This window comes from Neophocaena asiaeorientalis, unplaced genomic scaffold (genome assembly GCF_003031525.2).
Source record: "Neophocaena asiaeorientalis asiaeorientalis breed wild unplaced genomic scaffold, Neophocaena_asiaeorientalis_V1.1 scaffold62, whole genome shotgun sequence".
Taxonomy (NCBI): Eukaryota; Metazoa; Chordata; class Mammalia; order Artiodactyla; family Phocoenidae; genus Neophocaena; species Neophocaena asiaeorientalis.
The window spans coordinates 3,628,036-3,652,998 of record NW_020175191.1 but is presented as its reverse complement, the minus strand read 5'-3'; positions in this window follow the sequence as shown (position 1 = coordinate 3,652,998).

The window sequence follows — 24,963 nt, the reverse complement described above, 5'->3', positions numbered from 1 at the left end:
CGGTCTTGAGAATGAACAAGTTCAGGGCTTGCAGGCCTGTGGGGTGTAGCCCAGCAGCACCCAATTTATCTTAGGCCTTTTACTAGTCACTTAGTAAATGCTACTCAATTGAATAATGGTAACAGTCCTGTAAGGTAATAGCCGTTATTCCGTTTCATAGTTGAGGAAGTGGAGGCTCAAGGAGGTTAAATTGTCCACTGTACTGTCCACTGTTGCACAGTTGTATTAGTCAAGTAGACTTTAGTCAAGTTCTCCTTGACTCCAAAGCCTGTCCTTTTTTTCTTTATTGATTATCCAAGGCTGCCAAACAAATTACCACCAAACTCAATTGGCTTAAAGCAACAAACATGTATTATCTCACAAGTCCTATGAGTCAAGAATCTGGGTGCAGCTTGGTTGGGTGTTTCTGACTCAGGATCTCTCACAAGTCTGCAATCGAGGTGTCTACTGGGGGCGTCCAGCATCTCCAGCCTCACCCACGTGGCTGTTGGCAGATCTCAGGTTCTCAATGGCTGTTGGCAGGAGACAAATATTTTTTGCCTTGGGGGCCTCTCCATAGGGCAGCTCACAACATGGCAGCTGGCTCCTGCCAAGTTAGTAATTGAGAGTGAGGGGGAACACCCAAGATGTAAGCCACCGTCTTTTCATCACCTAATCTTGAAGTGACATGCCATCACTTCTGCTGTGTTCTGTTCTGTAGAAGTGAGTCAATAAATCCAACCTACACTCAAGGGGAGGGGGCTACACAAAGATGTGAACACCACAAGGCAGGGGGCCATTGGGGGCCTGGTAGAAATCATCTTTCTGAGCTCGTTTTTATGCTCTAAAATATTCTTTGCTTTACAAAAACTATTTATATTTGAAAAACCCCTTAAGTAAAATCAAGCATTCTATCTGCATTTAACATCTCTCATGAACTTTTTTGTGTGGTAAGTCTTTAAGAAAGAATTTCAGAGAAGTTCTCATGCAACTTTGAAACAAGCAGTTCAAAGTAAGATTGAAAGATGTAGCTGTGTGTGTATGTATGTGTATATGTTTTTGTGTGTATATATATATATCAGTATTAAAATGCTCTTTTCATGTTGGCTACAATATATAAAATATAATAATAAAATAAAAAGAGTGACAAATGACAGGGATAAATAAGCAGCATCTGGTACAATGTCCTTTATACAAGTCTTACTTTGCAAAGATTTCTACGTGCAATTTGGATGAGAACCAAAAGAAATATCTTAGTGGCCACCTGACCCATGCTATGTGTGCATCTGTCCCCTCTTAAGTAATATTTTATTAGTGTTCAGAATTAGCTAATAATGTTTACCAACTATATAATAGGAACAGAGTCCTTCATTCAGGTGAACACTTGGTAAAACTTTTCTTTAACTCCCGAAGCTTTAGAATTCAATTGACTAGGCTGAGATATCTGAACCTCCTAGGGCCTAATGGGGAAAGGCAGGATGGATAGACAGAAGGCCACTTGCACAGGGCCTTGGGGTCCCAGAGACATTGTGACAAAGGTCTGCTCTTCTGCTGGGGGTTCTTGGGCAAGTGCTCTTGTCTGAAACAACACCCACCCACCTGACAGGGCAACTGTGAGAAGAGGCAGCATAGCCAGGTGATTTAGGCGCACAGACTGAGAGCCAGACTGGGTTCATTTCCTGGCCCTGCCACTTAACTATGGGAAAGCCAGTAACCTCTCTGCTCAGTTTCTCCATCTGAAAAGTGAGCATATGATGGCGCCTACCTCATTGTACTGTTGGGAGGATTACATGAGTTAATATGTGCAAAGCTCTTAGAATAGTGCTTGGCACTTGCTAAGTGTTAAGTCAAGGACAAATGAAGTCATTTGTGTAAAAGCCCTAGCATAGTACTTGGCATAAAGTTAGAAAATTAATAAATTATTCTCAATTTTTAAACCTTTAATTTCTTCATCTGTAAAATGGTGATGTTAATGCCTATCTTATAGAGTTCTTTTTTTTTTCTGAGCAGTAGAAAAAATTTTAATTATTTTATTTATTTTTTATTGAAGTATAGTTGATTTACAATGTTGTGTTAGTTTCAGGTGTACAGCACAGTGATTCAGATATATATCTATGTGTCTATATATCTCTATATATCTCTATATCTATCTATCTATATATCTGATTTTTTCCCATATAGGTTATTACATAATATTGAGTATAGTCCCCTGTGCTGTACAGTAGGTCCTTGTTGATTTCTATTTTATGTACAGTAGTGTGTATATATTACTCCCAAATTCCTAATTTATCCCTCTCCCCACACCTTTCCCTTTGGTAACCATAGTTTGTTTTCTATGTCTGTGATTTTCTTTCTGTTTTGAAAATATGTTCATTTGTATCTTTTTTCTTTTTTTTTTTTTGAGGTACGCGGGCCTCTCACTGTTGTGGCCTCTCCCGTTGTGGAGCGCTGGTTCTGGATGCACAGTCTCAGCGGCCATGGCTCACGGGCCCAGCTGCTCCGCAGCATGTGGGATCCTCCCGGACCGGGGCACGATCCCGCGTCCCCTGAATCCGCAGGCGGACTCTCAACAACTGCACCACCAGGGAAGCCCCATTTGTATCATTTTTTTAAAGATTCCATATAAAAGTGACATCATATGATATTTGTCTTTCTCTGTCTGACTTGCTTCACTTAGTATGATAATCTCTAGGTCCATTCATGTTGCTGTAAATGGCATTATTTCATTCTTTCTTATGGCTAAGTAGTAAAGAGTTCTCTTATAGAGTTCCTATGGAAATAAAATAAAATAATATATATAAAGCATCTAATGGTTTGTGACCAAATAAGGACTTTCTAAATGGAAGCTATTATGATGATGAATATTCCCAAACAATCATAGAGCTATCAATACGTGTGAGCTGGGGATGTCAAATAATTCAGTGAAAAATCTCTCTCAAGTCAAGAGGTAAATATCTCAGCTCTAGGAGAGTGCTGTGCTCTGAGATGACTACAAGATGTTCCTTTTAGCCTGGCTAGTGCTTTCTGGAATTACTTTGGAGCTGTTATGTGTCCAGGGAACTGTAAGTCTGAGAATGGTTTCCTCTGGTTTCAGCTTGGTATTTTAATCGGCATATTAAGTTTCTTATCTATTTCTCGTTTGTGTTTTTAATAATATCCCTTTGTGGTTGCAGGCTGAGTGCAGAAAGAATGTATTAGAAGGAGCTAGTAGAGATAAATGCCATCCACACATTGAGAGCTTGTAGTTCTGGGATCACTGGGTTCCAAACAGAGGGAGCTGGCTGTCAACCCCGTGAGCTATTTCCAGAGAGCCTCACTTACAAATCACAGGGTGACGAGGAGGGGAGGCTTGGGGGCACCCAAAGGCCTGCTGAAATTCGTTTGTTCTGCTTTCTCAAGGACTGCCACTGTGCCTTTTTCCCCACTTGAGAACCCCACTCAAGAATGCTTAATGTCTCGGAGCTCTCCTTCAAGGCTGAGAGGGACATTTTGTAGGTAGCACTAGCGTGGGTAGAAAAGAATGCATTTCTCAAAAACATAACCCTGTCTATGACCCTGCTAATGATAACCACAAACCAAAGGGAAAGAAAAGCATTTTAAAGCTGTTCTGGGAAGTAGGTCGCTCCCTGACCTCCTCCCCTGAGCCAGAGCTCTGAGTATCAGACTGACGGCAAACATACCACAAAACAAGACAGTGGGAGACACTTCATGACTAATTGGCTTTAAAAACACGGAATAAAGGAAAATATATAAACAACTCTTGAGCTTTGAAAATAAGTACAACTAAGGTCCGTGGATTGCTCATAAAATTCCGTATTTATTAGAAATACCAACCTCCGTGACCATCAATGTCCCACCCTAATGTTGAGTTCATTAGGGGTGTATCATCTCTAATGATAATCTTCAGCTGTATCTGAAATTTTACTTATTTTTTTGATCCCTCTTTCATTTTTCTTACCTGGAGGCTTCAGAGAAGTCTCGTCAGAGTTCACTTGGCAATATTTTGTGGATCTTAAATCAAGTAAATTTCATAAAAGTCCTAACTTTCAGCGCCTTTCAAATGGTATTAGCTTGGCTTTAAACTCCTTAGAGAATTTCAGTGGCAAAAGGATAAGTTCCTGGTATCTGTTATCAACTGCCTGTTTAGGGATTAGTCCTGTGTTTTGGTGTGGGATATAAACATATCCGGATAATTCTCCTGAGCTTCACTTGTTGAGATTTGACATTTGTCCTATCACTTAGTTATGGCTTAGCTCCCAGAGAGCTCTGCTGGCACCTCTGAGACAGCTGCCTGCCCCTCCCCACAGCATACACCCTCAGTCAGGTCCAAATCTTCCCTTTAGCCAAAAAAAAAAAAAAAACCAAAAAACAAAACAAAAAACAAAGCTAATAACAAAATACAGCCTAGAAACCCTTCATCTTGAAAGGCTCTCTCAGCTTTGTGGGGCTTGGAGCTGTTAGCCACAGAGATATCAAAGGATCAGACCTGGGTTATTTTGTCTTGACTTGGTAGGGCTTCCAAATGCCTGTCCTACCCTACCTCCTGGCTACTCCCTCTGACCCAACATTTTAGCTTTCCTCACTGCCAGTTTGTCTTACTAGGTCCCAGGAGCATCTTTTTTAGGGAGCATTTGCTACCTCCAATGTTGCTAAAACAGAAGCCGTTGCTCTCTTTAGAACTCCACTGTTGTGTATAGAAGTAGAGGACTGGAATTAGTAAGAAAGACCTGAGTGTGTATGTGTGTCCTCATGTGAGATGTTTCCAACTTGAAAGGATCATTCATGCATGTTATAATCATCATTCTACTACCACAGAGTGTTTTCTCTCTGTGTGAAGTAACCGGCTGGGTGGTATCCAGTAGGGTGCTGGGAATTGGAAAAATTGTTCTTATTTGTAGCATTTGCCAATTTCCTTGTTTTATATACGCCCAGCTTGGTTGATTTCAAGATAGCAAAGTGAAGTCACAGAACAAAGACTTGGGAAGAAATGCACATCACCAGCTCTGCCAGCAGTGTGAGTCTGGTCCAGCACAGGGCTGCAGGGAGAAGGCCAGGAAAGGTTTATAGAGCAAGCAGCTCTTGAGCTTGAATCTAGAAAGATGAGGAGGTATTTTCTGAGTGGATACAGACAAAGGGGAAGAAGGCAAGAGGCAAGAATGCCTAGCAAAGGGTGGACAACTTTCGCTGCATACTAAGTGTGTATGTGTGCACTTGTGTGTGTGGTGGCACCTGTGTGGCAGGGATAGATTGGGGAAAAGACTCCCTCCAACAAGCCATCTGTGGCTCTAGCAATGAGCCTCCGTCATCTACACAATTCCCGGGATTAAATGTAACATCTATAGTCTCCTCTCAAGACTATGAGTCCAAACCAGACAGAAGATCATCTCCACATGGACTCCTTTCAAAAATGAGTAGTTTCAGGGTTTCCCTGGTGGCACAGTGGATGAGAGTCCGCCTGCTGATGCAGGGGACACGGGTTGGTGCCCCGGTCCGGGAAGATCCCACATGCCGCGGAGCGGCTGGGCCCGTGAGCCATGGCCGCTGAGCCTGCGCGTCCGGAGCCTGTGCTCCGCAACGGGAGAGGCCACAACAGTGAGAGGACCGCGTACTGCAAAAAAAAAAAAAGAGTAGTTTCAAATATTCCTTTGGTTATAATAGTCAGTGTCCTAGTGAAATAGTCATTATTCTCGGAGCCAACATCAATACATTATTATTACAGAGAATGGCCACACAACAGGGCACAGCCAAGCCAAGGAAAAGGGAATTTCAGACTGAGAAGCGGTTAAAGGTCATACTGTGATTTGGTCTGCATAGGAAATGGAGAAAGTTTAAAAGGGAAGAGTGATGCATTGATTTGCGTCAAAATAAGACCTTTGTGTAACAAGAAATATTTCAGAGTATTCTAATTACCAACTGTCTCCAACACATTAGCTTACCCTCCAAAAGCTGCATTTCCTTGGTTGCATCCAAGGGCAATTCAGAGTATTGCTTTAAGGCAAGAAGTTTATGATTCTGAACGTGTGTACTGGTAGGTCTCGTCACTCTCGATGAAATCAACAAATATTTATTGAGTGGTATCTTGGCCCATGATACCAAGTTACCCTTATTCCTGGCAAAGCAGTCCAGAGCTCTGAATGCCCTGCTCTCTCTGGCTTTTACAGGAAGAAAAAAGGATGCCTCGAGACATTTCTCATCAGCTCTTTCCACTTCTGCTTCTTGACCTACACGGCAGGCTCCAGGGGTTAGGGATGCTCAGACATTATTTTTCTGGCTTCTTTCTGTTTCGTGAGGATGGTCTAGTCTAGCTTCTGTGGAATTTAACTATTGTTTGTATAATTTAACTATATTTAAACGTGTAATTTAATAGAACTAGATACAAAATTACTATAAATATAACTGTAACTAATTTAACTATACTTTGTAACATGGACATGTTCTAGAGGCTTTTGGGTAATGGGTTCTTTAAAAATGAACCAGAAAAAGTCACCACAAATCAGGAGCACAAACTGAGTTTCTCCCTTAAGATCTTTTTAAAATAAAACCTAATTTCCTTTTTTTTAAACTATGGGAAAAATGCTGATTTTCTTACACAGGAAGCTTTAACAATCCAATTACAGTGAATAGTAAAAATAGTTTCCTAGTGGGAGTTATTAAGGTTATTGAAATAAACCCCCCTGGTAACACCAAATATCAGTTAAAAGTATATGGATAAATCAGGACAGAGAGGCAGAAATAAGAATTTGGAAGTCATCTATTAGCAAAGTCATCATTTTGCTGCCTCTCCTAGTGGCCAGCATGGTTCTTTCTATGTTGTTTAAATAATGTACCAGGATAAACACGAGATTAAGTTTAACACCATCCTGCTGCTGCTGTCAACAGGCAAGCTTTTAACTGCTATTTCCCCTTCAGCTACTAAGTTTTTGCTCAGAAAATATCTGATAGGCAAGAATGGCCATCATAGGACATTCCTTCCCTAGCATAGTGAAGGGTATGGTACTGTAAAGGAAAAAATATATATTATATCAATTTATATTAGGTAAATAAAATTTTAAATACTAAAAAATTGGCTCCAAAGGAGTTTCTGAATGAGTGGAAGGCAGCCCCTACTAGGAGCCCAGGCTCTGAGGGCTGGTCTTTTCATGAGATCATCCTTGTCATGTTGTTTCAATTACATGAGGCCAAGCACCATCACACAAGCATGAGGATGAAGTCATTCTCCAGAGCTCTGAGTTCAGGAGCTGAGCCTCTTCCAGTTCATCTCTCCCCATCTCAATTGTCCTGGAGAAACGGTAGAACCAGGAATTAAGGGAGCTTTCCTTTGGGATGCAACACTCAGAGGCGACCACATGGTACAGCTGGATAAGCAGAGTCATCAGAGGGCAGCCTCTTAGTGTTAACTGAGCTGGTGGTCTATTTAACCTCTCTGAACCTCATCGGTAAAATGGAGCTCATAATACTTACCTTACAGATTGCTTGAAGATTAAATGAAACAGGGTTAAAGCACCTGGCACAGAGTAGAATTCAGTCAACAGTGGTGGCTCTCATCGTACTTCAAAGCTACACCAAATCCTCTCCAGATTGGAGTTTCTTCCTCTTTTCTCCCAGCAAGTTTCCCCCCTCTGTCCAAAAGGAGAGAAGAGTGGCTGGCATTGCCTCTACTAGCATCACCACGGGCAGGCCAACTACAAACTGAGGGTGAGGCTGAGTGAGAGGAATACACCATGAATGGGGACCAGAGCAACTTTTAGATAGCTCAGAGGAGCTGACTCTTCTGAGGCCTAAAGTCACATGGTGAGGCAGGAATAGCTGTCAGTGGACAAGAGCTTAGCTCAGTAAAGAGGGGCCATATCTTATACTCTGAGAGGACAGGCAGCCCCACCACTACCAACAAGATGCAAAAACAGCCTGTAACTTTCTACCACTTGGCTGGGGTGCAGGATGCTTGAGCTGTCCAAAACCACCTATGCTACACACAGTGTACATTGCTGTTTGTACATCTGCTTGCTTTTGTTTGTTTTCAGTGTCTTAGCGGATTGGCTCTGGGTTCATGCTGCTTGTTGTATTTGGCAAGAGGAGGTGTTTTAATATTCTTGCTTGGCTAGAACTATCTCAATGCTGATGAGTTCAGTTATTTTGAATAGGATAAAATATTGCCCCAGGTTTCTACATAATTATAGCATAGAACAGTTCAACTTTAAACTTGAGTTAGCTAACTTAAATACTTGCTAAAATAACCATATCTGGAGCAAGCCCTACAGATTCCTGGAGTTCTGACCAACTCTTGGGCAAACCATGCATGTCAAAACATACTTGATGACTTATCTGAGCTATAATCTGGGAAGCTGAAATTGATAGAGCATCCTTGTCCTTACCCTAACCTTCCTATGTATGTGTCTGTTATCCAGTACCTTAAATGGGTGAGACCAGTGAAGATTTAACAGTTACCTTATTCCAAATGTCTGTGATTTATATTCAGTCCACAAAAGATTTATATTCGCCCACACAAATGAAGTAAAGCTGAATTTATTCATTCATTCACAAATACTTTATGGCATCCAATTTGTGCCAGACACTTTATAAGCACTGGGGTTACAAATGTGAATGGCCCAGTCTCTGCCTGAAAGACTTACAGTCTAGCAGAAGAGGCGGTATTCCAGATACGTAGAGGATCCAAATAAGGGGAGCGGTCAGTTCTACGGGGATTGGAAATCAGGCAAGACTTCGTGGAAAAAAATGACCTTTGTTTGGAATCAAGACTTCAAATCAAGAAGTCTTTCCTGATTTCCAGTCCCCATAAAACTGACCACTCCCTTCATGAACTCAGGATTATCCTAGCAGCCAGTGATGATCAATCACACTGTGACAACTCTTCTGGCTTGAATTATCCACATAGACTATTAGAGTGACCCTAAGTTCACTCACTAATTGAAGAGCCACTGCTTTTATAACACGTGTTCATCTCTTCAGTCAGCAAAAGAAACTTTGCTTTGACATTTGACAACCTCAACAGTTTTGGCCGATTCTAGTAAAGATTCATGAGATCAAACTCTATAAACAGAGGGAAAAAGAAATAACTGAAATTATGCCCTTTATTTATAGCTGTCTTCTCAATAGTGAAAGTTTAAAAGCTGACTTTTAAAAAGATTGGAGCTTAAGATGAGCTACGTGATAACAAAGGCAAGGAGGGAACGGAAGCACTGGAGTCAGTTTCAACTCATTGACAATTAGTGTGACTCCAGATGCACTGTATGTTTGCCCCCAAATGTTTCTCATAACTTTACCTCCAAGTGATGATATCCAAACTTACACTGCTAGGCTCCCTTTTCTTTATCATCAGGTTTGATTCTATTTAAAGCATAACTAGCCCCACAGATGTATTTTATACCTTGGTGTAAATAAATCTGCCAGCTTCTTTCTTGACACCAGTAGCACCATGGGTGAAAGAGAGAGTGCTGCTAAGGTGGAAAGAGGGCAAGAAGAGTGAATAAAATAAAGGTTGAGGGCACTCCAAGTTGTTTTACTTGCAATTTGCTAAAGACCAATCCTGGTCGCAGTTTAGAAATAAGCAAAAATTCACAGATAAGAATTGGTACCAATACCTGAGATTCTAAAGATTTGGAAGGCAGGTGAGTTTGATGGTTTTGATAATCAAGACTGACACCCACCCTTATCTCCCAGCCTCAGCTTGTAGTCATACAAGAGTTTCCAATCCAGAACGAATCAGATTTCACTAGGTACCCAATGACATGGCAGGATGTCACCTGCTCCATGGTACTCTGAGAAAACAGCTGCAGTCACAGTTAACTCCTCATCAAGGACATTCAGAGTCATATTTCACTTTTCCTTTTTTTCAGTTTTATTGTAAGATGCTCTTCCTTGTTCTTAGATCTGATTGTTGTACACAGCATCTAATTTCTCAGTCCCCACCCACAGGCCAGTGCAGGCCTGTCAGGAAGGGAATGAATCAGTGTCTCAAAGCCCCAGTAAAGTCACTAAAGGAACCTTCCATTCCTACCTCGGCAGAGTATTTGCACCTGTACACATTCATTAGCAAGTACGGATTGAACACTCTCTGTGTAGCACCTGGACCTGCCCCATGACAGAAATCAGAATGGTATCAGACACAGTTCTGGTTTTGTTGTGCTTATAATTGTACTGGAGAGATAAGTCACAAATGCAGGAAAGGTTGGGTCACAGTAGGAGGTAGTAGGGGCCTAACTCTCTAAAGAGAACAATAGAAGGTCAGGGAAAGGAGAGATACCTGTAGCTGGAGTAGTTAAGCTCTATGAGGGCAGGGACTAGGACTAGTATTCATTGTTGTATCCCCAGGGTCTATAACATAGTGGGTGCTCAATAAATATTTGTTAAATGAATGAGTAGATAGATGGATGAATGGATGGATGGATGGATGAATGATGGATAGATGCTATTGTCAAATACTCCATGAAAGAGGTAGTTTTTGAAGATTGGCTAGACTTTTGATAAAGAGGAGAAGGGAGAGGGAAAATCAGACAAAGTTCCTCTCCTAAAGCTCACAAGGACATTCAGCAGGATTGAGACACTGTCAAGATAGAGTGAGCATTCAAAAACCCTTGAACAAGCATAAAGGGAACCTACTTCAATATAATAAAGGCCATATATGACAAACCCACAGCAAACATCATTCTCAATGGTGAAAACCTGAAAGCATTTCCTTTAAGATCAGGAACAAGACAAGGTATTCATTCTCACCACTATTATTCAACATAGTTTTGGAAGTCATAGCCATGGCAATCAGAGAAGAAAAAGAAATACAAATTGGAAAAGAAGTAAAACTGTCACTGTTTGCAGATGACATGATACTATACATAGAGAATCCTAAAGATGCCACCAGAAAACTACTAGAGCTAATCAATGAATTTGGAAAAGTTGCAGTCGGTGGGGGATGGGGGTGGGGGGTGTGATGAATTGGGAGATTGGGATTGACATGTATACACTGATGTGTATAAAATGGATGACTAATAAGAAAAAAATTTTATAAAACAAAACCAAAGAAATCCCCAAAACCCTTGGCCAGTTCTGAGTCCTGAGCAATGCCACAACTTCAACATTTTATCACCATCAGTGGGCATTAAGAACAGTGTCAGGCTAGAATCCAAAAAGAGAAAGTGTGAGATAGAAAGTAGAAAGGAAACTTCTTGTTTTAAATGCAAACTCAGTGCCACTGCGGGTGCCTCTTCCACCAGCCACTCATCCACCTATGGGGCAGGCTCACAGAAAGCCCAGACTGTCACACCCTGCATGTGTCCATGTAACACTAAAGGAGCCAGAGCGAACTTGTATCAATTACAACTTGTATCAATTACAATAGTCCTTGTGAAGACAGGGATCCACCAGGTTACAACTTTTCCCATCCTTTTCTGCTGGGCACTACCATGCTTGGCTTCTAATCTGAACCTTGACTTTCTCCCAAGATGAACCACCTGATTCACATCCAGAGGCTCTTAATACCAAACTAGTTAATACATCCAAGCATTGACAATAGTACCAGACCCATAGCAAGACACATCCTGCTATCTGCTTTTATGGTCTATGGAGGCAGTAATAGGTATTCAAGCTGAAGGCAGCCCCATCCAGCCAGTGCCTGACACATAGTAGGTACTCATCGTATGTTTGTAGAATGAAGGAGTAAGGCAGCTGTGGTCCATAGTGCAGGTCAGCCTTCTGCTAGTCTTTCCCTGCCCTAAACCCTAGTTTAAATGACTGGACTTCTGCCATCACTCTATTCTATTACCAGGGGATTTCTACTTTTCTCTTGTGCAACCAGGACTGAAATCCTGCACTAGAACACAAGTCTATTATCTGTTTCTTTCCTGAATGACATGTGTCTGAATTTCTCAAATATTGCTTTCCACAAATTACCTTGGGCTTCCATTGTGCATGGGTCCTCAATACGGTTTCTTGTCTCAGTGCTCTCCTATTCTCATTCCCCTTCACTTCTTTAATTTCTATTCCTTCTTCAAAGTTCAACCATCCCCTCCTCTTGGAAGACTACCCAGGTCTGCCTACCCTTATATAATGTATACATTCCTCCCTTAGGTTCCCATGGCCTCCCGGCTGCATCTCTACTTACCACTACCTAGTAAGTTGCACTGCAATCACTGATCCACTCACCTGTTCTCCACGCTCAACTGTGAGCAAATGGAGGGCAGAGAATATGTGTTCATCTTTGTTTCCCCATCATCTATCACAGTGTCTAGCGTAGTATTCAATAAAAATTTGTTTTAAAAAGTGAGTGAATGAATGCATGAGTGAAAGACTTCTACCCATCAGCATGGCCTGAGCTGAGACCTGTTTTTGCTCTCCGTCCTGGATGCCAAATGTTACCTCTCACACTGACTACCTCCTTCCCTAAGTCCCTGTGGTTCAAGTACCAGAATCTCTTTCACTTACTCAGAATCCCTCCTACCATGAGTGGTTTGGCTAGTCCTATTATGAATTTTGCACTGCTATGTCCCATGATAGGACACTTTGTTTAACATTGACCATGGTGGAATCACACAGCTGCACATTTCACTTTTATAATTTCAACAATATGCTCTCAGCACTACTTATGGTTTTAGAATTTAATGATACACGTTTTTTATACAGTTTGGCTCCTAAATATATGCCATCTATTTCATTTGGCACAAAGAAACACTCATACATTCCAACAGCAAAGGGAAAAATGTTAGATTTATTTAAAGATGGCAGACAATATTCTGTACTTTATGGAAAATTTAAGGAATTTTTTTTGTCTATAAAAGGATAATTTTTGTCTAGAAAAAATTTTTACCTTACACTCTAACTTCATTGTAGTTTTTAAAAAGTTTATCTGTATAGTTTAGTATGTAACTTCAAGACAAGAATTCCTTTTTCAATATAATCATAATACCATCATCACACAAAGAAACCCAAGAATAATTCCTTAATATTATCAAATACCCTTGAATGTCCTATACTTGTTGTATAAATATATGTATATATATATTTGTATGAGATTTTAATTAGTATCTGAGTAAAGTCCATACTTTGCAATTAGTTAATATCTCTCTTAAATTTCTTTTAATTTGTAGAACCTTTCTTCATTCCTTTTTTTTTTTAAATTGTATCTTGTTGGTGTTTTGTTGTTGTAGAAACTACATTGTTTAACGTGTACTTTCCTACAGTCTGGATTTTGCTCATTGCATCTTCATGGTGTTCTTTAACATGCTACCTTATTCCCTATGTATTCTTAAAATTGGTAGTTAGATCTGGAGGCTTGACTAAATTCAGATTTGGTTTTCTTTTCTTTCTTTTTTTTTCAGAACCACTTCATAGGAGGTGTTGTGCGTTTCTATCAGGAGGTACAAAATATGGTTGTCTCCTTTTTAATGACCTTAGCAGTCATTGATGATTGCCATCTAGATCCATTATTTCATTGGGTTTTGAAAATTGGTGAAATTCTAACTCCAGTATTCCTTCTTCATGTATTAAGTGCGATACTTCTAAAAGTATCTTTACAATTTTCAACAGTTTCACACATATGGTTTCATATAGTGCCATAACCCTTTTTAATATATTAAAATTTAAACATAAATTTAAATGTGTATGTATATATTTTAAAACAATTTTTAAAAGTCTAAAAGGCAAAATTTCCCTCACCTAATGTTTATTTATCCTAAGCTACAGTTTGCTTAGGAATCAAGAATAAATACTTGAGTGTTTTTTTTTCTATTTTCAGTGGTTCTCTAATATTCTTCAGAGGTGATCAATAAAAAATGAACTCATGGGGGCTTCCCTGGTGGCGCAGTGGTTGAGAGTCCGCCTGCCGATGCAGGGGACACGGGTTCGTGCCCCGGTCCGGGAAGATCCCACATGCCGCGGAGCGGCTGGGCCCGTGAGCCATGGCCGCTGAGCCTGCGCGACCCGAGCCTGTGCTCCGCAGTGGGAGAGGCCACAACAGTGAGAGGCCCGCGTACCGCAAACAAAAAAAAAAAAAAAAAAAAAAAATGAACTCATGGATTTAAGCATATTTGATGAATTTCAATCCACTGTGGTCATTTTTCTTATTGATGCTCAAGTCATTCCCTTTCTACTCAAAGAGAGACTGTTCAATTGGCTCTCTGCCCTTTTGACATGACCCCAGTAGTTGCCAATAGCTACTTTTAACTTTGGTATGACAAACTGCTTCAGACTCATCTTGTACATTTCCTCCCCCAGACATAGAATCAGCCACTTCTCTAAGAAGGCCTTGTTCCTTTTAGTGGGAAATTGTGTTTAGAAGCAAAATTTAGGCTGTAGAGGTGCTCAATGGCTTTGCTCATTGCCTCTAGGTCTTTTTGGTGAGCTAGAAAAATCATGATTATATAGAGATACCTCCAGTTCAAACTGAAACAGGCTGGGGCCTGGGACCCTTTGCTGCAGTGCTTGTGCCTGGACAAACTTCTCCTTGAACAACAGAATACAAAGAAACTGTAAGAGCAAATTATGAACAATAAGGTACAAAAAGGCCAAAACCCAAGTGCCACTTCTGAGGTGCCTGGAGCAAAAGCAGGGTACTGGGCAAAATCCCTGCACATAACACCCCCAAGGGGGTGGGCAGACCACCTAAGCCATCCCTTTGGCCCAATGCATTGAACTGCCCTTACCCTCACCCTATTTAAGGGACCAGCTCACCATCTTCAGATAGCAAGCAAGGGAACCCGTTACTTCTTTTCACTCCCTTGAGTCCCAGTAAAGCCTTGCCTAAATTTCTTGTCTGGCCTCTTATCAATTTCTATCAATTAAAGAGTCCAAGAACCCAGGTCGATAACAGAACTCAGGTTTACAAAGTTCTCACTTATCCTTTACGCTCTTACCTCTGTATTTCCTTTCTCCCACACCCAAAATCTTATTTTTCAGTGACTCCACATTACTATTAATTAGCTTTGTCCCACATTATACAGTCCTAAAATAACAGTAACAATATTACCACAACAGATTTGTTTTTTAATTTACCATTTATTTATTTACTTTGGCCGTGCAGCATGTGGGATCTTAGTTCCCTGACCAGGGATCGAACCCATGCCCTCTGCAGTGGAAGCACAGAGTTTAACCACTGGACCACTAGGGAAATTCCCACAATGCATTACTGAAAATAGTTTGAGATGAATTTTTATGTTGTTTTTTTTCACTTTGGGGTGTATGCTATTAGAAATGTACAGTCAGATTACTGTGCTTTCCAGTCACGTGGAGTACTTCCTAACAACTAGACATGACACTAGATTCATTTGTTTCATTTTACTTTTGTTTTTAGAGATTGTTTTTAAATTTTGGTTTATAATTATGTAAAATATCTACAAGGTTTCAAAGTCAATTTTACACAAGAAAATAATTTTTAAAAGTTTAGTTTCTCTCCCTCTTCCCTATTCCTTCCCAGTAAACAAAATTTAGAAATTTTATGACTTATTTGTCTGAACTTTATTTATTTACTTTCTTCAACCAAACCATTATTTTTTCACATTTTTTATTGAATGTATTGAATGAAAGATTCATTAAATTCTATAGTGCTTTACAATTTTCAAAAGTTTCACACATATAGTTTCATATAGTGCCCTAGTAACCCTTCTTAATATATTAAATTTTAAACATAAATTTAAAATATAAACGTGTATGTATATGTACGTGTGTGCGCATTTGTGTATTCTCCATTCCTGCAAACAACTGAAATATTCTACATACTTTTCTTCACCATATCTTTTGTTACTTAACAGTAAATCTTGGAGATCACACCACTGTAGTATAGTAATGTATGGAGAGATCCCCCATTCCTTTATACAGATGCATAGTGCTCCATTTATAGACACAGAATAGTTTATTCAGTCTCCTAGAGATGGATATTTGGGTGGTTGTAGTCTTTTGCTACTAATAGTACTACAATGGATTGCTTTGTGCAAATATCTTTTCATTGTTTGCAGGTGTATCTTTAGGAAAGATTCCTAGAAGTAGATTGCCAGGATAAAGGGCAAATGCATACATAATTTTACTAGATCTTGCAAATTCCCCTTCATAGGGACCAACCTTTTATATCTCCACCAGCAATGAGAGTACTTAATTCCCCGTAGACTTGCCAACAGATTTTGTTGCCAGATGTGGATTTTTGCCAGTCTGATAGATGAGAAATGATATCCCGGTGTGGTTTCTTTTATAATGGGCAGAGTTGAGCATTCTTCCATAACACTTAAGAGCTATTTCCACCTTTTTTGTCCAATAGTCTATATCCCTAGACCATTTTTTCTATAGGGCTGCTGGCTTTTTTCTTCTCTGTTTCTATAAATATTTTATTATATATGAACATTAGCCATTAATCTGTGATGTAAGTTGCAAATATTTTTCGTAGTTTATCTCTTGTCTTTTACTTTACTTATGGTATATTTTTTCATGTGGAATTTTTAAAAAACTATGTAATCACATTTGTCATTCTTTTCCCTTAATCATATTTAGATTAAGTTTTCACTACTTTCAGATTACTGAAATAACCATTTTTTTGGTACTTGTATTTGTATGATCCATTTGGAATTTATCCTAGTGAGCAGTGTGAGGGATGCATCCAATTTTATTACTTTCCGTGTGATTACTCAATTATCCTAACACCACTTTTTAAAAAATTGATCTTTCTCCCTGCTGATTTGAGATCCTTCCTTTATTGTATACCAAACATCCATATGCAACTGGATCTATTTTTTAAGTTTTTCTTTTGTTTTATTAGTCTGTCCATGCACTAACATAAATCTATTTTAATTGTAAAGGCTTTATAGTATGTTTTAGTGTCTAGTATGGCAAGTCCAACTTAATATTCTTTTTCAGGGTTATCCTATCTATTCTTATGTATTTGTTCTTCAACTGAACTTTATAACCAAATTGTCTAGGTCTAAAAAATAACCTGAGAGCATTTTATTGGGATGGCATTACACATAAATTGACTTAGAGAGAACTAACATCTTTATAAAATTGAGTCTATCCAAGAACGAGGTATATTTCCATTTTTTCAGGCCTACCTTTGTATCATTCAGGAGAGTTTTATAGTTTTTTTGACATTCCCTGTTAATTTTCTGCCTAAATATTTTATTTTCTTATTTGTTATTGTAAATGGATTCTCCTCTTCCACTATACCTCTAATTATTTTTTGCTTATATATATGACATAAAGGCTATTGATTTTATGTTATTTTATAACTTGCTACTTTATTAAATTCTTTTATTATTTTAATAGTTTCTCCATTGATTCTTTTAGGTTTTTCAATTATATAATTATGTTTCCTGAAAATAAAGATAGTTTTATTTATTTATTTCTAATTCTTATGCTTTTAATGCTTTCTCCCTTGTCTAATTACACTGATTAATATCTCCAATGCAATATTAAATAGTTAACTTAGAACCTAACACCAATGTAAGAAATGACTATACTATATTTTAAACAAACTCTGTCTCCAAGAAACAAAACAGTTAAGCTATTGTATCTATGTCAGTCTAAAAGACATTACAAACTACAATCTTTTACATAAGGTGGGAACTTTCAGTAGTGATCAATCCTTCTTCATGGCAAGTGAGAACATGTACCCCTGGACCTCCTCAATCTAAGTAGACCTTAAAGCTTTTGGGATCCTTTCTGAATGAAGCCTAAAGAGTCTCATGGGAACTCACTAGAGAAAGTCTGATTCATCCCATGAATAAATGCACTGATCCTTCCAATCCTTTAACTATTTCTAACATTGATTTTTAAAGTTTTGTTTTATAGTAACATCTTACCCATTCAGAATTAAAGAAAAAAATCAGCCTAGTGTAATGGAAAACTAGAATGATAAAAAGCTTGCCACATATCTGAGGTTGTTCATATGGATAAGATGGTTGCAACCCAAGTGTCCATCAGTAGATGACTGGGTAGCCAAAGTGTGGTATATACTTACAATGGAATATAATTCAGCCTTAAAAAAGGAATGAAGTATTGATACATGCTATAACATGAATGAACCTTGATCGCATTAAGTGAAACAAGGCAGACACAAAAGGACAAATACTGTATGATTCCACTTATATGTCATCGTTTAATGGGTACAAAATTTTTGTTAGGAATGGTGGAAAAAGTTCTGGAAATAGAGAGTGGTGATGGTTGCACAACCCTGTGAATGTTCTTAATGCCACTGAATTATACACTTAAAAATGGTTAAAATGGTAAATTGTGTTATGTATATTTTACCATGCACTTGAAAAAGAAGTCTATAGGGGCTGTTATGAATGGAATGTGTCTTCCTAAATTCATATGTTGATATCCTAACCAACAATATGATGGTATTAGTAGGTGGGACCTTTGGGAGGTAATCAGGTCATGAGGACGAAACCTTCATGAATGGGATTCATGCTTTTGTAGGATGAGACAAGACAGCTTGCTTCCTCTCTCTGCTGTTAGCTATGTGAGGATACAGGAGGGCAGCCATCTGTCAACCAGGAAGCAGGCCTTCACCAGATACTGGATCTGCTGGCACCTTGATCTTGGACTTCCAGCCTCTACAATTGTGAGAAATAAACGTGTGCTGTTTAAGCAAAAAAAAAAAAGATGGTTGTGACATTTTTCTGGTGTCAGGTATAGCTCCAGAGCCCAGGGGCATGTGGGACTCCAGGTAAGAAAGGTCTTTACTAACTTAGTAGGTCATGGCCTGGGGCTTAAGCACATGCCTTCATCTGCCTCAGAAATCAGGACTCAGCCTCTGAGCTTTGGTTCTTGGTCTGCATATTTTGGACAGACTGGCTTGGTAGTTAAGAGCATCACCTTGGATAAATCTATACTGAAATACTGGTTCCCATACTTATTAGGTATATGGTCTTCAGAAAATTAACATCAGTTAGGTCACAAGGCACTGAAGTCATTCTTGGGTTTATTATTCAGTAGTTGCAGGTGACTTGCAAAAATGGAGGGAGAAAACCTATTTAGCAATGTCATTTTACATACACTCAGATTCCTTTAATAAATCATTCATTCTATATCACTCAGTAATTTCACTTCTCTGATCAAAGGTTAAATGATACCTAATTTGGTATTGAAGTGGGCACTATTATAACAAGATCTAAACCATGTGGCATAAGTTTGGGGACAAAGTAGCATGCAGAGGTCTGATAGCCTCAAGGAGGTCATGGTGACAGCCCGAAGGAAAGTGACAAAAATGTTATTGAAAGCTGGAAAAAAGGGGAACTCATGTTACCTATTGGTGGAAATTTGTGGGACACTGTCTTCTGTGGAATGTGGGAGATTGGAAATGTACATAATTGTCATGATTTAGTTAAAACTATTTCTGAGCAGAATGTTGAGGAATTTACCTGGATACATTTAGCTGCATAGCATAAGATACTCATGGAGATTATCTAAAAAAAAGAATTATTAAGTATTCAAGTAGAATTTCGAGAAAATATAAAGGTCTTAGAACAAGTTTTTCAACCAGCAAAATTTTCTCAAAGTTTGAAATGACCTTAAGGCAGAAATCAGAAAAACATATCTCAGGGTAAAGTTGAAGCCAGCAGTATAGCTATAAAACCCTTTGCTAAGAGCTTAGAAATATTGTAGGCAGTGCCTAACAGCCCATTTTAGAAAAATAGCCTTTTCAATACCTCAAGGGTGTGCCTCTCAGATCCTCTCTTGGATGCATAAGAGGGCATCTAAACATCATCAAGATTCTGTCCCTCAGCAGCCTCTTGAGGAACTCAAGGAAGAGAAAGGATGATTTTGAGATTTGGAGGTACAACTTTTGCATAATGGAGTGAAGTATAAATTGATACATAAAAAACACACTAAATTTAAAAAATATATACTATGTTGGCCTGAAAGGAACAAAGACAATGTAAAATAAAAAGAGTCCTTCAGACTCCATAATGCCTATGGACAGGAAACAACTTGGTAAAAATACTCTCTCAAACATGGACTTTTCTCATGGAAATGTAAAGATCACTGAAAAGGTGAAGTCAAGACTCATGGAGTACAACCCGCAGAGAGCAAGATAGCCCTAATCAAGGAGGGGGCAACATATGCTGGCTACATTTCAGAATTGCCATAGACCACTGACTGTTCTCATTTCCTCTTTTTGAACAGGAGTATCTATTGCAGCTATTCTATGCCTGTCACACATTATATATCATGTGTAGGATGGGAGGAGATAACTTATCTCTTTAGCTCATAAGTCTTCAAACTGCACATGGACATGATTTAGATGATACAATATTGGATCTTGAGCCTAAGTCTCATGCTGTAATGAGATGGGACCTTAAGGTATATGGGGAAAGGTGAATATTTTGCTCATAGGAAGGATGTAAGAAGGGGAACCGTGGCCATTTGTATTTTCCAAAGATAACCGTAACAATATCTGCCATACACATGCTCATCTTTAATGTGACCTTTTCATTCCTTACTTGTCACTCTACCAAGAGGTGGAGTCTACTTTCCCTCTCCTTGAATCTAGGTTGAACAAGAGAATGCAGAAGAAATAACACTGCATGACTTTTGAGGCTAAATTAAAAGGTTTTCAATTTCAGTTTTGTCTTTTAGAACCATGCTCCCTCTCAGGATGGTCTCTCTTGGAAACCAGCTCCATGACCTAAGGATCCTAAGCCACATGGAGAGACCATGTGTAGGTCCAACAGCTCCAGCTGAGCCCAACATCAAATCCACAGGCATCTATTATTTGAGTAAGAAAGATTCCAAATGATCTTATCCTGCAGATGTTAGAGTCAACCCCAGTCATTTGGGTCTTCAAGGTTCCAGATAGGAGAGCAGAAACAAGCTATCCTTGCTGCATCTTGTCTGAATTTCTGATCTACAGAATCCATGAGCTTTACAAAAAGCTGCTTTTTGCCATGAAGTGTGAGGTGGTTTGCTACACATCAGCAGATAACCAAAAATAGTGCCTGAGAGTTGGGATTTTGTACAAGAAAATGATAGCTCATCAAAAATTGATGTGGGATAAGAAAAGAACACCTTTTGACATCCACACAAAAATATCAAGAGAACCTGGAAGAATAGATCCAAATAGAACTGGAACACAGAATACTTGTCCCACTGACACAGAGTATTAAACAGTTCCAAGAGGGGTAGGAACTGGTCATGAATTTTTAGACCCAATTAAATATCATTTGTAGATTATTGCATGTACATAGGCCTTAATTTTACTGTCAAATGTAGAAAGGTTCTTATTGAAGAGTTTTGATTCCATTAGTCTTAATTATTTTTCTTATAGTTACATGATTTAAGTCCAAATCAAGACAAAACCAAAAAATCTTTCACAGCGATGAAGAAATAAGATGATCCATGGGCTTCCCTGGTGGCGCAGTGGTTGAGAGTCCGCCTGCCGATGCAGGGGACGCTGGTTCGTGTCCCGGTCCGGGAAGATCCCACATGCCGCGGAGCGTCTGGGCCCATGAGCCATGGCCGCTGGGCCTGCGCGTCTGGAGCCTGTGCTCCGCAACGGGAGAGGCCACGGCAGTGAGAGGCCCGCGTACCACAAAAAAAAAAAAAGATGATCCAGAATTATATTCCCCTGGCAAACAATCTAAAAACTGGAAAAAATATAGGAAACAACTATTTTCAGACATTGGACAATAGACAACACAGGAGTGCAGTCAGTGAGAAAAAGGAAACAAATGGGTAAGTCCTACCAGTGCCTAAGCTTTCTGTCTGGGGGAAATTCCAAGATTGTGATGCAGGAAAGGGTAAACCCGAAAGACTCCATCAATCTTGTGGGGTTTTTAAAAATATGTAATTGTATTATCTTTTGTTTAAAATTTTCTTTTATTTTTATACAATTTTTAAAGATAGCTTTCCATTTACAGTTACTACAAAATATTGGCTATATTTCCCAGGTTGTACAGTACATTCTTGAACCTATCTTACACCCAATATTTTATACCTCCCACTCCCCCAATCTTGTTCTTTTGAAAAGACAAATGTCATAGTTCCAGAAAGCTGAGGCAATAAGAATTTCAAAGATAGAATATCTAAGAGAAGAGAGCGACTCCAAGAAAGAGATCCAGAAATCTGCAGAGAGATTGAGTACTGATCTGTACACATGTAGAGTAAATCCAACGAGGTTAAACATGAATAACATCTGAGACAAGGACAATTACTCAAAGTTATAAGACAATTTCAAGAGCTCTCACAGGGCCAGGAATTGTTCAAATTCTCTTTGGACAAAATGGAGAAATTTTAATGTATAATACGTGGGGCATAAAATACACATTCCAGAAAGGTCGAATCTTAAAATTAGGGCTAAATTAACCCTGCAATGAAGACAACTCCAGACCTGCCTTAAAAGCATTTAAAAACAAACTGCAAGCACTGTTTACAATAACAAAGACATGGAAGCAACCTAAATATCCATCGCCAGAGGAATGAACAAAGATGTGGTACATATATACAATGGAATATTACTCAGCTATTAAAAAGAATGAAATAATGCCATTTTCAGCAACATGGATGGACCTAGAGATTGTTATACTGAGTTAAGTAAGTCAGACAGAGAAAGAGAAATATCATGTTATTGCTTATATGCGGAATCTAAAAAGAAATGATACAAATGAACTTATTTACAAAACAGAAATAGACTCACAGACTTAGAGAACAAATTTATGGTTACCAGTGGGGAAGAGCGGGGGGAATGGATAGTTAAGGAGTTGGGAATTGACATGTACACACTGCTGTATTTAAAATGGATAACCAAGGACCTACTGTATAGCACAGGGAATTCTGCTCACTATTATGTAACAACCTAAATAGGAAAAGAATTAGAAAAAGAATAGATACATGTATATGTATAACTAAATCACTTTGCTGTACACCTGAAACTATCACAACATTGTTAATCAACTATACTGCAATATAAAATAAAAAGTTAAAAAAAAGTAGCTAATATTTTCCCTGATATTTTCTACTTATTAAAGTTATTACATTAAAATTATATAATAATGCTTAAATCTACATAAAGACCCATTGGAATATTGCTTATCTTTGTTCCCATATAAAGCTTCAGATCAATTTTTCTCCATGAATAGAGGTGTCCAATAAATGAAGACCCAATGAGGAGAAAAACAAAAACAAACTGCAAGAAGATCAAACTTATCTGCAATAGCTTAATTGCCCGCCAATAAAAGTTAAACACTCTTTAAATTAATACATCAAAACACAGCATCCAACAAGATAAAATTCACAATGTCTAACATCTACTCTAATATGGCTAACATACAAAGAAACAAGGTAAGTGACACATAACTAAGACAAAAGTCAGAAGCAGACCAAGAAAAGAACAGTGCTGATGAAAATAGCAGAAAAGGCATTAAAACTACTATTATAAATATACTGTTTTCTGTGGACTGAATTGTGTCACCCCCCCCCCAATTCATATGTTGAAGCCCTAATCCCAAGTGTAACTGTACTTAGAGATAGGGCCTATAAGAAGGTAATTAAGGTTAAATGAGGTCATAAGGGTGAGGCCCTGATAGGATCAGTATCCTTATAAGAAAAGACACCAGAGCATGTGCTTTCTCTGTTTCTGCCTCTCTGTCTGTCTGTCTGTCTATTTCTCTCACTCTCTCCTCTACCCATGTGAGGACACAATGAAGAAGTTGCCATCTGCAAGCCAAGAAGAGAGCTCTCATCAGGAACCAAACTGACAGGCACCTTGATCTTGGACTTGTCAGCCTCCAGAACTGTGAGAAATAAATTTCTGCTGTTTAAGCCACCCAATCTGGGGTATTTTGATATGGCATCCCATGCAGACTAATACACTCCTCTGCTCAAGAATGTAAAGGAAAGCATCACCATGATGAGAAGATAAAGATATTAAAGAGACTCAGATGAGTTTAAGTTTAAAAAACTATAACTAAAATGAAAAATATATCTATTGGCTTGAGAAGATGAAATACTACAGAAGCAAATAGCACTGCAGTTGAAGACATAGCAATAGAAACTATCAAAAATGAAGTGCAGAGAGAAAACAGACTGAGAAGAAGTGATCAGAGCCTCAATGACCCATGGGACAATATCAATGGTCTAACATATATATAAATAGAGTTCCAAAAGAAGAGGAAAGAGAAAATAGATAATATATTTGAAGAAATATACCAATATTTTTCCAAATTTTACAAAAAATGTGAGTCTACAGATTCAAGAAACCCAACAAATCTCAAGTAGAATAAACATAAAGAAATCACACTATAGCATATAATAATCAAATTACTGAGAACCAGGGATAAAGAGAAAATACTAAAGCCAGACAGTGGTGGGAAAATAATTATATACAGAGAAACCAACATTTGAATGATAGTAGACTTCTCATCAAAACAAGTAGGAAAGAACACAATGGACTGACATACTTAGGATAAAAATTCAAGTATTTAATGCCACTGAACTATACACTTTAAAAATAGTAATTGAGATGGTAAATTTTATGTTATGTGTATTTTACCACAATAAAAAAGAAATCCCAAAAAAATTCAATCTAGAATTCTACATTCAGCAAAAATATCTTTCAAAAATGAACATGAAATAGTGCTTTAAAAAAATCTCTGAAATATTATTGCCAGCAGGTGTGTATTATAATCAATTTTTTCCCAAGATTTTCAGGTAAAAGAAAAACTAATGATAGAGATTTGAATTTTGACCTAGGACTAATGATCACCAGAATACAAAGATAATTTTCTGATTAAAAAAATCTATTTAAAAGATAATAGACGATTTGAAGCAAAATTAATGCTCTATTGTATTGCTTATAACATATGAAGAAATAAAATAGATGACAACAATAGCATAAAGGAAAGAGGTGGAAGGGAAGTATATGATAGCAAGATCTTTATAATATCAATGAAGAGATATAGTACTATCTAAAGGTAGACTGTGAAAAGTCAAAGGTGTTTACTGTAAATGCTAGATCAACCACTAAAATAATGAAACAAAGAAGCATAGATAACAAGC